This window comes from Neomonachus schauinslandi, chromosome 4 (genome assembly GCF_002201575.2).
Source record: "Neomonachus schauinslandi chromosome 4, ASM220157v2, whole genome shotgun sequence".
NCBI classification, from domain to species: domain Eukaryota; kingdom Metazoa; phylum Chordata; class Mammalia; order Carnivora; family Phocidae; genus Neomonachus; species Neomonachus schauinslandi.
The window spans coordinates 141,631,770-141,647,988 of record NC_058406.1 but is presented as its reverse complement, the minus strand read 5'-3'; positions in this window follow the sequence as shown (position 1 = coordinate 141,647,988).

Below are 16,219 nucleotides of genomic sequence, written 5' to 3'. Positions count from 1 at the left end.
TTTAAAAAAAAAAAATTATAACCCATGATTTAATAGTAATATCAATCTAAATTCATATGAATAAATGACTAAATAAGTAAATGGACAAATATAGACAAGTCTCCCATGCAGAAGAATTCCAAATAATTTATGTAGATACCTGTGAAACATAACTCTCTTCTACTTGAGTGTGGGCTTAGTATAGTGATTTCCTTACAAAGCTGTGGAAATGGAAGAAAAGAGTAACTTTAGAGTGGAAGAATCCAAAATTCAGTACCTTAGCCAGGTTGTCAAGGTTAACACTGGTAGTGATAAGTCATGTTGTTACCATGTACCCTTAAAATAATGTGGGGAGAATGGTACATTCCTGCTGTATTCTTCCTCCCTGAAATCCATAAAATCTATGGAACCATGAGAAAAACATCACACAAACTCAAATCAAAAGGCAGACTATCCAATATGAGACCAGTACTCCTCAAAACTGTCAGGTCATCAAAAACAAGGGTAGTCTGAGAAACTGTCACAGTCTACAGAAGCCTAAGGAGAAATGATGACTATATATAATGTGGTATCTTGCATGGGATCCTGAGGAAGAAAAAGAAAGGACATTAAGGGGGGAAAAAAAACGGAAGGAAATATGAATAAAGAATGCTCTTGAGTTAATAATGTATCAATATTGGTTTATTAATGGTGACAAATGTATCATGCTGATATAAGTTGTTAAAGGTAGGAAACTGGGGTAGGTAATGGGAACTCTACCATTTTTACAACTTTTCTGTAAATCTAAAACAATCCTATAATATCCTGCCCAATTTCAATATCATTTATGGCCTTTATTATCATCAACTGATTACATGTGTTTTTCTCTGTGGTTATCTATAGAGTTAAATCCTATGCAAAACACCTTGAACTCTTTAAAAAGACATTGAATATGCAATTCAGGGAAAACATATGCAAAATTGTAATGTTATTTCCTCTGGAGAAGAATTATACATAGGGCAATTTTTAAAGGTTACTTAGTATAGTTGAGAGTTTATAACTTTATTTCTTTTCTCTTGGATCTAATGTTTAATTCCTCTGCTTTTAAAACTTCTCTGTGCCATAGTCTTACTTGTGTATATGCAAAGCAACATATGCAGGTTACTGTGCAGTGGGTGGAAGCAAGTCCCCTTCTATTCATTCTTTTCAAAAGCAAAGTGCAAACAAGGTATTTAGCTGAGCCCCAGTTCTTGTTTTTCATTTCCATTTCACCTTAGTTTTATTCATGAGTTGCCAGCCTTTAAATTTTTTTTTCATTTCAAAGTGAATTCTGCTTTTTATTCATTCTTAGGATTCAAAGAGTAGAAACACTAACAATTTCTGTATATTGCAAATGAGGCTTTATGATGAGGAGCAAATCTTTTCAGCTAGGAACATTTTAAATTTGAGTCAACTCTGACAAACAGCCAAAATGTATTTATAAAAGTTTCCACTGGAGGAGCCCTCACATTGAGGTTAGAGTAATAGCTGAAAACAGCATCATCACAATAATAATAACTTCCTCATAGAATTTTTATGAGAGTTAAATGTGTTCATTTTCATAATGTGTTTAAAATTGTGTGGAAACAAAGATGTTAGCTAATATCATCATTAGGATGCTTTAGTAAAAATATTATTACTTCCTGGGCATGTATATATTATACATACCAACTAGTCCCTGGCAGAGTCTCTTCAAAAATAGGAAGAAACTGAAGCTGTCATGAGACACACTTAATATTTCCCAACTGATTTATAGATTTAGTAGTTGAGAAAGTAGTCCTCTAATCAATGGATTTTTAGTTATGTCAATGAATGTTAAACAGGTTGGTTTTTTGGGTTTTGTTTTTGTTTTTTTTAGCCAGAAGAGTAAAAACAAAACAAAACATTTATTTTAGAAAATGTACTAATTCTTTATTAGTATATACTCATTCTTTTAGTTAGGTCAATCATTATTTGCCCACCATGTATCTGACACTATTTCAGAAATTGTGTTTAGTCCTGATAATTCAAATTTTAAAAAGACAGATGTTGTTCTTTTCTTTGGTTTGTTATCTAGCCAGTATCAAAGATTGTGAAACTTAATTTTAGGTGACTGTGTAAGTGGGTGAATATTTGGATCTGGAATTAAAAAGAGAATATAATGTAAATGTACACTGAATTGGAATATAACTTGGCAGATGAATTGATAATAGTCACTAAGGCATTAGATATAATTATCTAGGGAAATAATAATTGAGAAGAAAAAAGTTTAGGGCAAAGTCCTCAGAAACTTCAATATGTAATAGTTGTATAGAAGAAGGAAAAGGAGCAGCCAAAGAAGTTATGGTGAAATCAAAATAATGCAGGGTAATGGAAGTGAAGGAAGGAGCTTGTTTCGAAGAGAAAGTGATCAAATGTGTTCAATGAAGCTTAGAATTAAAGTAACTGTAAGCTAAAAAAAAAAAAGTAGTCCACTGGAGGTCTTTAGAGACCCCTATGAGAATAGAATTAATGAAATCATGGAGTATAATCTAGCTTAGGCTTAATGAGTGAGAGGCGTGAGGAAATGGAGTCCACGAATGTAGAGTCCCCGCCCCCAATGAATTTGGTTAAAAAAGTGTTGAGACAGCATTTTTGTTTTAAGGTGGGGCAATCTCGCATATGCTTGATACTTTATAAAATGTAGGAGAAGCACTTAATCAATAGTGCAAATTTCTGAGAATTTAGCAGGAGGCATTTAAAACAAAACTTATCTAAGATAAGCAACGTAGTTCTAGATTTTAATATGAGGCAAGATTAAAAAATGCTCCAGAGGTAGAGGGATTTGGAAATTTGATGATGGGAAATTGATGGACTAATTGGTTTCTATTTTATCTCCTAAGTAGAAACATAATCATATTTTGAAAAGGCAAGAAAGGGGCTAAGGCAGTCTGAAGTTAGAAGGAAGATTGAACCTAGATATAGAATGAAGTATGAGAATGATCTGTCTAGAGAAATCTAACAGAAATGAAAATCATTACGATGGCTCAATTGAAGTCAGTCATGAGAGTCAGTATAATCTTCTTGGTTGTATCATTTTTCCCAGTAGCCCCTGAATGCAGGAAGTGAAAAGACAGAGTAGGTTCCAAGCTGAAATGAAGTTCTGCCAAATAAATATTATAGAAGGACAAGAGTGCAAAGGAGTTAAAAAGAATTCAAAAGATTGACAAGTAATCACCTGTCCAACAAAAATTTTTGAGTGGCTAACATCACCATATTAAGCATTATGTATACAGAGGAGAATTAAACAATGTTCCTGCCCTTAACTATCTCACATTCAAATTTATTACACAGGTACTAATAGAGTTAATTATAACACTAATGACGAAATACTGTCTTAAAAATATTCATCAAGTACATTGCCAGCCAGGAAAGGTTTTCCAAACCATGTGGTGGTGAGGTGCTGATGTAGGTCTTATGCGGAGTTAGCCAAACTGTGAAGTTAAGTCCTCCAGACTGCGAAGTCTGCCCAAGACTCCTGATCCCAAATACAAAGAGGTGGGGTCCAACTACAAAGTTAGAAGGAAAAGCCCACACAAAACCACTCTCATTTCTGACACCAACTGCAAGTCTGGGAATTTCCCAAAACCACCCTTGATAATTCACTAAACAAACTCACAGAATTCATAAAAACTTGTTGTACTCATGGTTACATTTATTATAGGGAAAAGATACATTAAAATCAGCCAAGGGAAGTGATGCATAGAGTCGAGCCTGGGAAGATTTCAAAAGTGAGGCCTCTGTTGTCCTAAGGATATGTTATACACCTGGCATTGATGTGTAACAATAGCCATGGTATATTGCCAGCCCAGGAAGTTCATCAAAGCTTTGGCATCCAGAGCTGTTGTGGAGACTTCATTACATAGGCAAGATTCATTGGTTGAACTCAGTCTCTAGGTCAATGGATACCCTGTGACCCAAAGTCTCCACCCTAAATCGCATGTTGGATCTCTCTGCAATGGTCAGTTGATACCCTAAGACTACTAGGTATGGCTGGTCTCATTTTGACTCACCTCATTAGCATAAACTTTCAGAGTCCCAGGGACCCACCCATGAATAACAAAGACATTTTTTAAAATATTTTATTTATTTATTTGAGAGAGAGAGAGCATGAGAGGGGGGAGGGTCAGAGGGAGAAGCAGACTCCCTGCTGAGCAGGGAGCCCGATGCGGGACTTGATCCAGGGACTCCAGGATCATGACCTGAGCTGAAGGCAGTTGCTTAACCAACTGAGCCACCCAGGCGCCCAACAAAGACATTTCTAACACTAGGAAAATTAAAGATTATCTCTTAGGAACTAGGCACAAAGACCAGATCTCTCTCTTTGGGCAAGGCCAAATTCCTTATTACAAAAGTCTGGAGTTTGAATTCAACCCCCTTCACCCCAGAGTTTGTCCCACCTAGAAACAAGGCAACTGGCTTTTCATAGCAGTCAACCATTGACTATGAATGATGTTAAGATCCCAGGCACCTCCAGCTCCCAACTGCCCCAGGCCAGTGTTTTGAAGAAAGTTGCAAGTGCAATTAGAAGCAAAATGCACAAAAGCTGTAAGATTTGCACAAAGAATCAGAAATCTGGATGAAGCACTAAGTATCTACTATAGGAATCCATCATGAAAATATGGATGTTTGAATTGAGTCTTGAAGAAAAGTGGATAGAAGCAGCAGAGGGGAAGAACTATTGCTAGACTAAGAACAAATACCCCCCAAAAAAGAAAAGAAAAATCACTGAAGCATGACCAGCATAGAGACTTCCAAATATTTCAGTACAGGTGAAAGTTAATATGTAAGGCAAGGAATAACAAAAATGAATTCTGCATACATGAGTAGAGGTCAAATCTCTTAAGTCTTGCACATCTTTGGAAGGAGTCTAGATATACTAGACTGAGGCTAGAAGGGTCATTAAAGGATATTAAGGGAGAAATTATTGAACAATGATATTAATAATTACATAGACATCAGATATTTATTTTAGGTGTGTTTGCTCAAAACAACATGTGACTTTTTTAAATTTTATTTTATTATGTTATGTTAATCACCATACATTACATCATTAGTTTTTGATGTAGTGTTCCATGATTCATTGTTTGCATATGGTCAACTAATCTTCGACAAAGCAGCATGTGACTTTTAAGTACAACTCTTTTGATTTGCCAGCATAATCTTAAAGAGGAACAGTTGTGAATGATCAGTCTGGCTTTAACAGCTAACTGCAGTGAAATACAACATTGTTTGGTTGTGTTTGCAAGTAACAAAACAAGACCTACTCTATATGACTTATTCATTAAGAAAAATGTATTATCGGGCACCTGGGTGGTTCAGATGGTTAAATGTCTGCCTTTGGCTCAGGTCATGATCCCAGCGTACAGGGATGGAGCCAGGCTCCTGGCTCAGCGGGGAGCCTGCTTCTCCCTCTGCCCCTTCCCCTGCTCATGTGTTCTCTCCCTCTCTCTCTCTGTCTCAAATGAATAAATTAAAAAAAAAATAAAATTAAAAAAAGAAAGAAAAATGTATTATCTCTGATAACAGAATCCTTGAAGTAAGATGACCCCACTGTGGTTAATTTGGCTCTAGTTCAATTCTGCTTAACCAGTTTGCCAGAAGCCAATATTCCAGATTTACAATTTTTACAATTATTAGTAAGATTTGAATTTTTAGAAGATGAGAGACTTAGCTGCAATTAAAAACTGTACCATTTCTTCTTCCTTTTATTGTCTCCAATATGCATTTTTGCTTAGGTCAACATCAGTCACTTGTGAATAGAGTCAAGATGGAATGGTTAACAATATAAATTTTCTTCATATGGTAAATAAAATCTAAGTAATTTAGGATTTCTAATAATTTGCATGAGAAAGCATGAAATCTTGACATGTCTCAATTTGAATTTAAAAGAAACAAGATCCCTATCCTCTTGCTTTGTTTGTTCACTTTCCCCACTCAACATATTTTCTTAGAAGGGTGACTAAATTGAGAGATATTGGTAAATATAAAGTTTTCAAATATTTTTAAAAGCTTTTGGCAATGTCTTAGGCACATACAAGGGCAATGTCTTCCCCTATGATATAGGAAATGTGCAGTATTTTAGCCTGTCTCATTCTAATTTACCACTGGAAAACTGAAATATATTTATGATTTTGGGAAGAGAACAGGGGTACAAGTTGAAGTATAGTTGTATTATAAGAATTTTAAGACAACATATATATGTAATTTTAATCACTTTTAAATATAGAAATTTACAAATTTAGTTGTTTTAAATGCAAAATCAATTGCAAGTCTTGGTATCATTCACATGAGAAGTAACAAGGGCCTGAATGAAGGCAGCAACTGTGAATTTGAAGAGGAAATGGGTATGAAAGAGATCTAGAAATTAGAATCAACGAGAGGAGTTGGTGGAGGGATGTATGAGTTTCTGGATTGCGTTTCTTGCTGGATGCAGTTTCATTCATAGAATAAAGGATATCAAAAGTATAAGAAGAAGAGAAGAATTTATGTGTACAAAATATAATGAGACAACTTTGGTTGCTGAGTTTGAGATACTCATTCATTCAGCAAATATTTATTCAATGCTCTCTGTCAGGCACTGTGGCAGTGCGTGGGAATATTCAATAAAAAATATCAATGGCACATCTATGCCCTATGAGAAAGTACATGAGCTCTCTCAATGTGGATGTCTATTATATAGTTGTATAAAGAAGGCTAGACCCTAAAACATAGAAAACAGACGTACGCTGGAAATAGCATGTTAGGCAGTATTATTGTATAGTTGAGAATAATCAAAGAGAATGCAGGCTCCAAAGATCAAGCCTTGAGGGGGCACCAGATAGAGAAGAACTATACAAAAGAACTTAAAAACCCAGATATGAGATGAAGTGAGTTATTTAAAATCATAAGCTAAATTTTTATTCTAACAACAATTCACTATAATACAAATTCCAAATAAATATGTTTTCTTCAATGAACTTCAGATGCACTGGGAATTGAATAAAATACGATTGCAGATTTATGACACATTTTCATGACTGATCCATGCACAGTTTTTTGCTTATTTTTTATTTGTTGGTCGATTTAGAAACAATCTAATGCACAAAATTGGAAACATGGTAACAGTCTCCATCTTATTTTATGGTCCCTTCATCCCCTATCTGTCTTCTCCTACCTATGGTAAGCATTATTTTGAAGTCTGTATTCATCACTGTATGTATATGCATTCCTGGAGATTATAGGTGTATCGTAAGAATTTTAAAAGAACATGTATGTGTAATTTTAATCACTGTTAAATATAGAAATTTACAAATTTATCATTTTTTAGTTGTTTTAAATGTATAAAAAGGTTATATTTTATATGATCTTCTGGGAAATTTTTAAAAATCTAGTATCACTGATTCATCTATATTGTTGAGTTGCTGTAATTTATACATTTTAAGAACTATATATTTTATTATATTAACAGATCCATTTACTAATTCATTACATTCATGGACATTTTGGTGGTTTCAAGTTTTTGGCATTTTTAAGTTTTGCTGCCATGATTTTCATGTCTATGTGTCCTCATTCCTCCAGCTGGACCTGAGCCAGAATTTCTCATGTGTGCGTTAAAGTGAGCTGCATGATCAGAGCATGTGAAAATTCAACTATATTCTGAAAAGGTTGCACCAATTTACATTCCCTTCAGGAACAGACATCAGCTCCATATCATTTCAACTCTGGTATTGTCAGACTTTTTAATTTTACCAATGAAAGAAATGATATAGTATTGAGAGTACTGATAAAGTGTTGTGAAGTTTTTCCCAGTATCTCAAGTTTGTTAATTTTCTTTTTTTTTTAATATTTATTTGTTTATTTGAGAAAGAGAGAGAGCAGGGGGAAGGGCAGAGGGAGAGGGAGAGATAGAATCTCAAGCAGACTCTGCACTGAGCACGGGCTCGAACACAGGACCCTAAGATCATAACCTGAGCTGAAACCAAGAGTCTGCAGCTTAACTGACTGAGCTACCCAGGTGCCCCTCAAGTTTGTAAATTTTCTTATCATTTTTGAGATTATTTTTAAAAGACTTTATTAATTAATTTATTTATTTGAGAGAGAGAGAGAGAGCACAGAGGGAGAGTGAGAGGGAAAAGCAGACTCCCCGCTGAGCAGGGAGCCGGACGTGGGACTGGATCCCAGGACCCGGAGATCATGACCTGAGCTGAAGGTTGACGCTTAACTGACTGAGCCACCCAGGCGCCCGAGATTATTTTGATGAACAAAAGTTATCAGTCTCGGGGCGCCTGGGTGGCTCAGTCGTTAAGCATCTGCCTTCGGCTCAGGTCATGATGCCAGGGTCCTGGGATCCAGTCCCACATCGGGCTCCCTGCTCAGCGGGAAGCCTGCTTCTCCCTCTCCCACTCCCCCTGCTTGTGTTCCCTCTCTCCTTGTGTCTCCCTCTGTCAAATAAATAAATAAAATCTTCAAAAAAAAAAGTTATCAGTGTCAATAGAGACAAATTAATCTTATTTTAGTCAGTACATTATATACTTTCTTTATGAAAACTTTCCCTGCCCGAAGGTTTATAAAATTTTTACCTTTATTATCTAGTAAGAGGTTTTTTTTTTTAAGATTTTATTTATTTATTCGACAGAGAGAGACACAGCGAGAGAGGGAACACAAGTAGGGGGAGTGGGAGAGGCAGAAGCAGTCTCCCCGCTCTGTGGGGAGCCCAATGCGGGGCTCAATCCCAGGACCCTGGGATCATGACCTGAGCCGAAGGCAGGCGCTTAACTACTGAGCCACCCAGGTGCCCCTCTAGTAAGAGTTTTGAAGTTTTTTTTCTTTAAGTCTTTAATCCATTTGAAGTTTATATTTGGTGTGAGATAGGAATCCAAATCTGCCCTTTTGCATTTGCATAACTGTTCTATCTCCATTTATTGAACAGTTCCTCCTTTACCCCTAATTTGACATGCTATTCTGTTTCATATTAAAGTTGCATTGGTCAGTTTCTGGGCTTTCTATTGTATTTCATTGGGCAATTTTACTAATGCTGCATAAATACCACATTCATAGTTGTTATAGGCTCATTACCTGTCCCAAAATCCAATAGGACCAATCCCCTACCCTTCTTAAGTGTCCTGGGTTTTCTTGGAACTTTTACTTTATTAAATGTTCTCATTATTTGCTGCATAACAAACTACTCCAAAAATTAGAAGCTTAAAAAAAAAATTTATTTTGCTCATGAACTTACAAATTGGCAAGATGGTAGAGTGAGAGCTTTTTTTTCAACTTATTCATTGTACAGATGAATCTAGAATCATCTGAAGGCTTGTTCACTCAACAGGTCTTGCAGATTGGTGCTAACTGTTGGCTGGGGCTTTAGCTAGGGTTGTCCACCAGTATACCTGTACATGGCCTCTCCATGTGGCCATAGCTTCCTTATAACACAGTGGAAATGTTCCAAGGAAAAGTGTCCTGACAGAGAAAAAGAGTGAGAGCAAGAGCAAGAGAGAGAGGAGCTAAAGTGAAGCTATATTGTCCTTTATCAGTTAGTCTTAGAAAATATGCACCATCACTTCTGCTGCATTCTATATGTCAAGCCAATCATAAAGGCCTACCAGGTTTTAAAGGGAGAGAAAATAAATTCCATGATTTGATAAGGGAGTGGAAGGTTCTGAAAAGCATAAGGGATCAGAAATACTGCAATGTCATTTTAGGAAAATATAATCTTCCACAAAAATTTTACATAAAACCTAGATTTGATTTGGATTTTCTATGGATCCAAGCAACGATTTGCTGAAGAAAAAACAGTTTTAATTCTACCAGCTAAATGTCATCATCAGCGGGAACAAGCAAAAATATTTAAAGGCACCCAGATCTTTTTTCACAGATTATTCTAAAACGATGAATTTGGAGCTTAGAGGCAATAAATAGTTAACAAACATTTGAAACTTTGGATATTTTGGGATAAAGCTACAATGAATGTGTTGTAAAGTTGTTTGTGGAAATTTGTTTTCATTTCTGGTGGATAAATGCCCAAGGGTAGAATTGCTAGATCATAGAATAGAGATATAAGCTTAACTTTATGAGAGACTACCAAAAGGTGTCAATATTTTAGAATCAGCTTGTCAATTTTAACAACTATGCCAACAAAGATTTTGATCAGGATTACACTGAAACTATCAATATTAAGAGAATTGACATCTTTAATACTATTGAGTCATCTAATCCATGAATATGATATATCTATTTATTAAGATCTTCTTTAACATCCCCAATAATGTCTTATATTTTTCAAGGTAAAGTCTTGCGCACAATTTATTGATTTATTTTTAAATATTTTATGTTTTAAATGCTATTGTAAATGGTAATTTAAAAGATTTCTTTTCTAATTGCTTGTTGCTACTATAAAGAAATGTACTGATTTTTCTGTATTGACTTGTATACTGAGACCATAATACATTCACTTAGTAGTTCTAATGATTTGAGGGGGTAGAGTCCATGGAATTTTCTGATTACACAATCATATTATTCATAAATAAACAGTTTTATCTTTTTATTTCTAAACTTTGTTTGTTATGTCTCTAATTTGCCTTTTTTGCAAGAGCCAGAAGCTCCAGTACAATGTGGAATAGAAGTGGTATATGCAGACGTTTTTTGCCTCCTTTCCAATCTTGTGGTGTGGGGGGAGGGGGAGAAAAATTCAAAATTTCATTGTTAAGTATAAGGCCAGATTTTTATATTATAGCTATGTTGTCCTCATAAAATGAATTGGAAAGACTTTTATTCTCTGTTTTCTGACAGTTTAAGATTAGTATAATTTCTTATTGTATGGTAGACTTACTAGTAAAGTTATCTGAGCATGGATTTTTTTTTGTGGAAAAGTGTTTAATTAGAAATTCATTTTTTAAATTGGTAGAAGTCTACTAATATTTTCTATTTCTTCTTAGCATAAGTTGTGTATTTGTTGGAGGAACTTATCAAAAGTACATGAATGTTGGTTGACTGGGAGCTAGGCCCAGGCACTCAGAGGCTCTTCCCCCCTCCCCAGTCCTAGGAACGCACAATCTGTCCACTGTTCCCACAGAGAGCCACTTTGAAGGACGTGGCTTTTGAGAGAGCAATGTGTTGTTGAGACTATCTAGGTAGTATACATAACTGAACTCAGTTAAAGCCTCTATATAAACTTTAAAAATTCTGGCAGATGGGTGAGGAGATCTACTTGTCTTGTGGCCACCAGAGACAAGCCTCTTAAGTAAATTTCTTTGCTTATTAGACCCGCCACCTATCAATCTGGAGTGGCTTACCTCTTTCCTCCGTCTCTCCTTGCGCTCACTATACTGAGACCAGTTTCAGATTTCACCCAGGGAATTCCTGAGGTTTTGAACCAACAGTATTTCAATATAAGTACTATACTTTTCATATCTAACATTTCCATTTTATTTATGGTTTCTTACTCATGTTTGAGTATATTGGTAATATATTCCCAATATATTATATATATTTTATATATAATAATATAAACTCATGGGGCACCTAGGTGGCTCAGTCATTAAGCAATTGCCTTTGGCTCAGGTCATGATCCCAGCATCCTGGGATCGAGCCCCGCATGGGGCTCCCTGCTCCGCGGGAAGCCTGCTTCTCCCTCTCCCACTCCCCCTGCCTGTCTTCCTGCTCTCGCTATCTCTCTCTCTCTGTCAAGTAAATAAATAAAATCTTAAAAAATAATAATAATAATATAAACTCATGTTTGAGTATATTGGTAATATATTCCCTTATATCTTTTGGTTTGTTTTTAAAGCTAATTTTAAATTCTTAAATTTTAAATTTATGCTTCACTATTTATACTTCTGATAGAACCTATAAATTTTTTGTGTTTGTTGTTTTGATAAAATTTGCTCTTCAAATGTCTTGTTTATTTGACCTATGAATTTATTTTTCTCCTGGAGATATCAGCTATTCTGATAGGACTGTGGAATAGTGAAAGTTCATCCAAATTAACTCCAAAGAGCTTGAGGAATGGGCAATATTAGATAATATTTTCTCTCTTTTCCCTTAGCTCATTTGTTTTGTTTCTTAAGTTCTACATATGAGTGAAATCATATGGTATTTGTCTTTCTCTGACTGACTTATTTCAGTTAGCATTATACTCTCTAGATCTTTCTATAAATAAATTTTTATTTTGGGCTCATATATATTTGATCTTACACCCTGGAGATATTCAAATACCATTGATATCTGAGTTTCACAACTTAAATAAATAATCTGATATTTAAAAGGTTAAATTTTGTCAGCTAAAATTGTCAGAATATGGAAATTAAAATTATTTTGTACATTATGATATTTCATTGGCTTTAAATCCATTCTATTTTTTCCCCAAGGAAACATTTTCAAAGATTTCTTACTCAAATTTGGAATAGAAGTGAGTTGTGATTTCAAAAGCATTTTACATGAACATTTTTTGTGATATTTAAAAAGGCAATACACAAAAAGAAAATTCAGAAACCATGTTAGCCAATTAGTCAGCCACCACCTAAACTAGAGAATAAAGCAGGAATTTGGCAGCTATACTGGTATAAAATGATTTTAAAATAATCACAAAGGCTTTAACTCCAATTGACAATCCTTGCCTGAGTTAATATATACCTAAAATGGGACTCAATAGGTCATATAGTATAAGAATACACAGATCTAATATCTTGTCTTTATTTTTTTTACAAGTTTGGTTATGCATTTAACATTGTCTGGAGCATTTCTAGGTAGTGGTGTAGGAGTGTTTTCAAACCCTCCATACCTATCCTGCCAAATCACTGGAATTAGAATTCTTCAAAGTTTTAAAATTTAGAAATCATATTTTTTTAATTTAGAAAGTTTTCTCTGATTCCTTTGAAATTCTCATTATTTAAATGATTTTTTGTCTCTTCTATTGGTTTTACCACTAGGAGCCAATAATTCTAATTATTCATCTTGATCTTCCTCCTTCAGTTTAGTAACTCTCCTGAAATATACTATAACTCATTGTTAGCCATACATGATTTGGTATTTCTTCTTTTTTTTTAAGATTTTATTTATTTATTTGACAGAGAGAGACACAGGGAGAGAGGGAACACAAGCAGGGGGAGAGGGAGAAGCAGGCTCTCCACAGAGGAGGGAGCCCGATGTAGGGCTCGATCCCAGGACCCTGGGACCATGACCTGAGCCGAAGGCAGACACTTAATGACTGAACCACCCAGTCGCCCCTGATTTGGTATTTCTATAACATCATTAAAAGTCAGGTCTTCTTGACAGAGCTAAGTCATAACATTCTGTGTGACATGGCAGATTTTAATCATTTTGATCTGTAGCAAATTGAGCTCGTAAACTGTTTTTCTGTAAACTGAGGTGTGAGGAGGAGGGATCTGCTCTGTAATTAGCTACAGGTAGTTCTTTCCAACCACATGCATCAGAAGCAAGTCCTTCCAAGGCAATGTCCCCATAGGCCTAACAGAAGTCTCTGGGTTGTAGTGGGGAGAAACTACACCTCAATGAGCAGACATGCACATCCTTTTCCTTCACATTTTTGTTGGCCCATGTCTGAAAATATAGGAATGGTATTTTTTTTCCCTTAAAAATCCTGAAGTTCTGGATTTGAATATGTGGGTCTCAAATGTAAATTTGAGCAGGAACTCTTTGGTAGAGAGAAAGTTGGAAGAGAGAGTCAGTAATTCATGATTACGTTGCTATATTAACAGAACACCTCTTCTAAGCCATACATTTGATATCTAAAGAGCTAATGCTGGATGACTATATTTTTCTTCTCTCTCTCTTTTTTTAAAAAGATTTTATTTATTTATTTGACAGAGAGAGTGAGAGAGAGCACAAGAAGGGGGAGGAGGAGAGGGAGAAGCAGGCTCCCCGCTGAGCAGGGAGCCCAATGCAGGGCTCAATCCCAGGACCCTGGGATCATGACCTGAAGGAAGGCAAACGTTTAACCGACTGAACCACCCAGGTGCCCCTGCGTGACTATATTTTTCATTGCCATATCTATAACAGGCATCTTCAAACATCAGAAAGTAAGCTGACAGCATTAAAAAAAGGTTAACTTAGTCTGAATCCTCCTTGAGGAGTAAAAGTAAATAAAAATCAAATCTAAAAATATTTGGGGTAAAAATTCAAAGGAAATGGATTGTATGGAATGATGCCCCACTCTGATTGTTTTCTTTTTCCATTATTGAAAGTTTAAATGCAGGCAAAAATGCAGGTGACAACTTTTTCCTGTAATATAGTTCTGATACTGGGTAAAGTTTAGATCAAAGAATTATTTTAGCCAACCTGTTTTTACTCATTCACATATCGATGAACTTTACTTCATTGTGTCTCTTATAATGACTGTTACTGGATTCACAGGTCAGGAATAAAAAGATCTTAGATAACATTAACGAATTCACCAAAATCTCAACATATTAGTACACAATATTGGATTTTTATAAATTAGTGATAAGGAAAGCAAAATGGTATAGAACAAAGACAAGAACTTGAAATTTAAAACACCAGATTTCTATCTCTAAGACTAAAACCAAAATTATAAGTGAGCTCTTACAAGTTTCCATCTCTCTTGGCCCTAGACACCCCATGGGTAAAAGGGCAGAGTAGAACTAGGTTACTCATCAAGTCAGTTTCAGTTTCAAAGTTTCACAATCAAGTCCAAGATATATGTTATTCTGTATCTACCTCAGATTAATTGCATAGAATATAGATATAGATTACCATTTAATAGATGCTTTGGGAGATTAGAAACTTTCTTGTACCCTTGAAATCACATGTTTACTCACTTTCTTCTCCTGCAACTCTTCATGAAAAAGATTCTTCAGAACTAGACAATATTCTTTATAATGTAAAACATGATAAAAAGGAAAGCAATCTGCTTCAGACTGAATATGTGCCTGTCATATGCCTGTGAATCTTTTAATAGCTGCTTTAACTCAGACAAATCAATCTAATCTCAATTTCCTCACGTGTAAAATGGAAATGATACCATATATTATATCACAGCAATAACCTGAGAGTTAAAAGGATGGACTTTACGTTTCATAAATGCAATGAGTATATGCCACCTTAATGCATTTTTGCATACTCAGTTAGCAAAATAAAAGTACTTTACTACTTTCAAATTTTCATCTTTTTCCAGCTTGGTTTTCAGGAGTGTTTTATTTCTTTAGGATGCTCATTTTTCAATGGAAAGTGCAGCATATAATTTAATATATATCATCTCATCCCAAATAGCCTGTTTGCAGTTGCTGGGGACTTTTGGCACAACTGCACAGAGCTCTCCATTACAAATGTCACCTATGATAGATACTATGGGCTATGGGGCCACTGGCATCTCTGGCCCATGGAGTAGGTCAGCAGGCAATTTTGCAGAGTGTCTGAGCAATCTACAGGAAGAACTTACTCAGCAGCAATACCAATTGCTTTTACTTAAAATTTAATTTGTATGATGAGTGCTTAAAGCAAGTTTTTGCTCTTACCACCACATCAATAGCTTCCAAGAAGAAATTTCAGAGGCATAAACAAAAGGGAGATGAAGAGGCAGAAGCCTAATGGGAAACAGGCAGTTTGGATGTGAAAGGCCAATTTCTTCTTTGACTTCTCTGACTAGCTGAGACAGCCCCGTGTGCAAGTTTGACTATGGCAGTGAATAGGTCATAGGTTCTTCTTTCTTTATCTTTCTTTCTTTTAAAACTACATTCCTCCTTAAAAGTGACAAGAGATACTCTCTCTGATACTAAAAACGTAAGGAATACAGAACAAACACAGGCAGTCATAGAGACTAACTCAACCACTCAATCCATAAATCAGAAGGCTCTTTGAGTCTCTTCACAAGGAATGATATGTGCTGCAAATCAAAACCGTCATGAGATCACCTCACACCTGTTAGAATGGTTCACATCAAGAAGAGACAACAGGGGCTGACAAAGACATGGTGAAAAGGAAACTGTTACATATTGTTGACGAGACTGTAAATTGGTCCACCCACTGTGGGAGGTTCCTGAAAAAGATTAAAAATAAATCTACCATATGGTCCAGCAATTCCACTTCTGGATGTATACCCAAAGGAAATGAAACCAGGATTCTGATGGGATATCTGCACTCCCAAGTTTATTGCAGTATTATTCACAATAGCCAAGATATGGAAACAATCCATAGGCCCACCCATGGATGAATGGATAAAAAGATGTGGTACAGGCAGCAGCTTGGG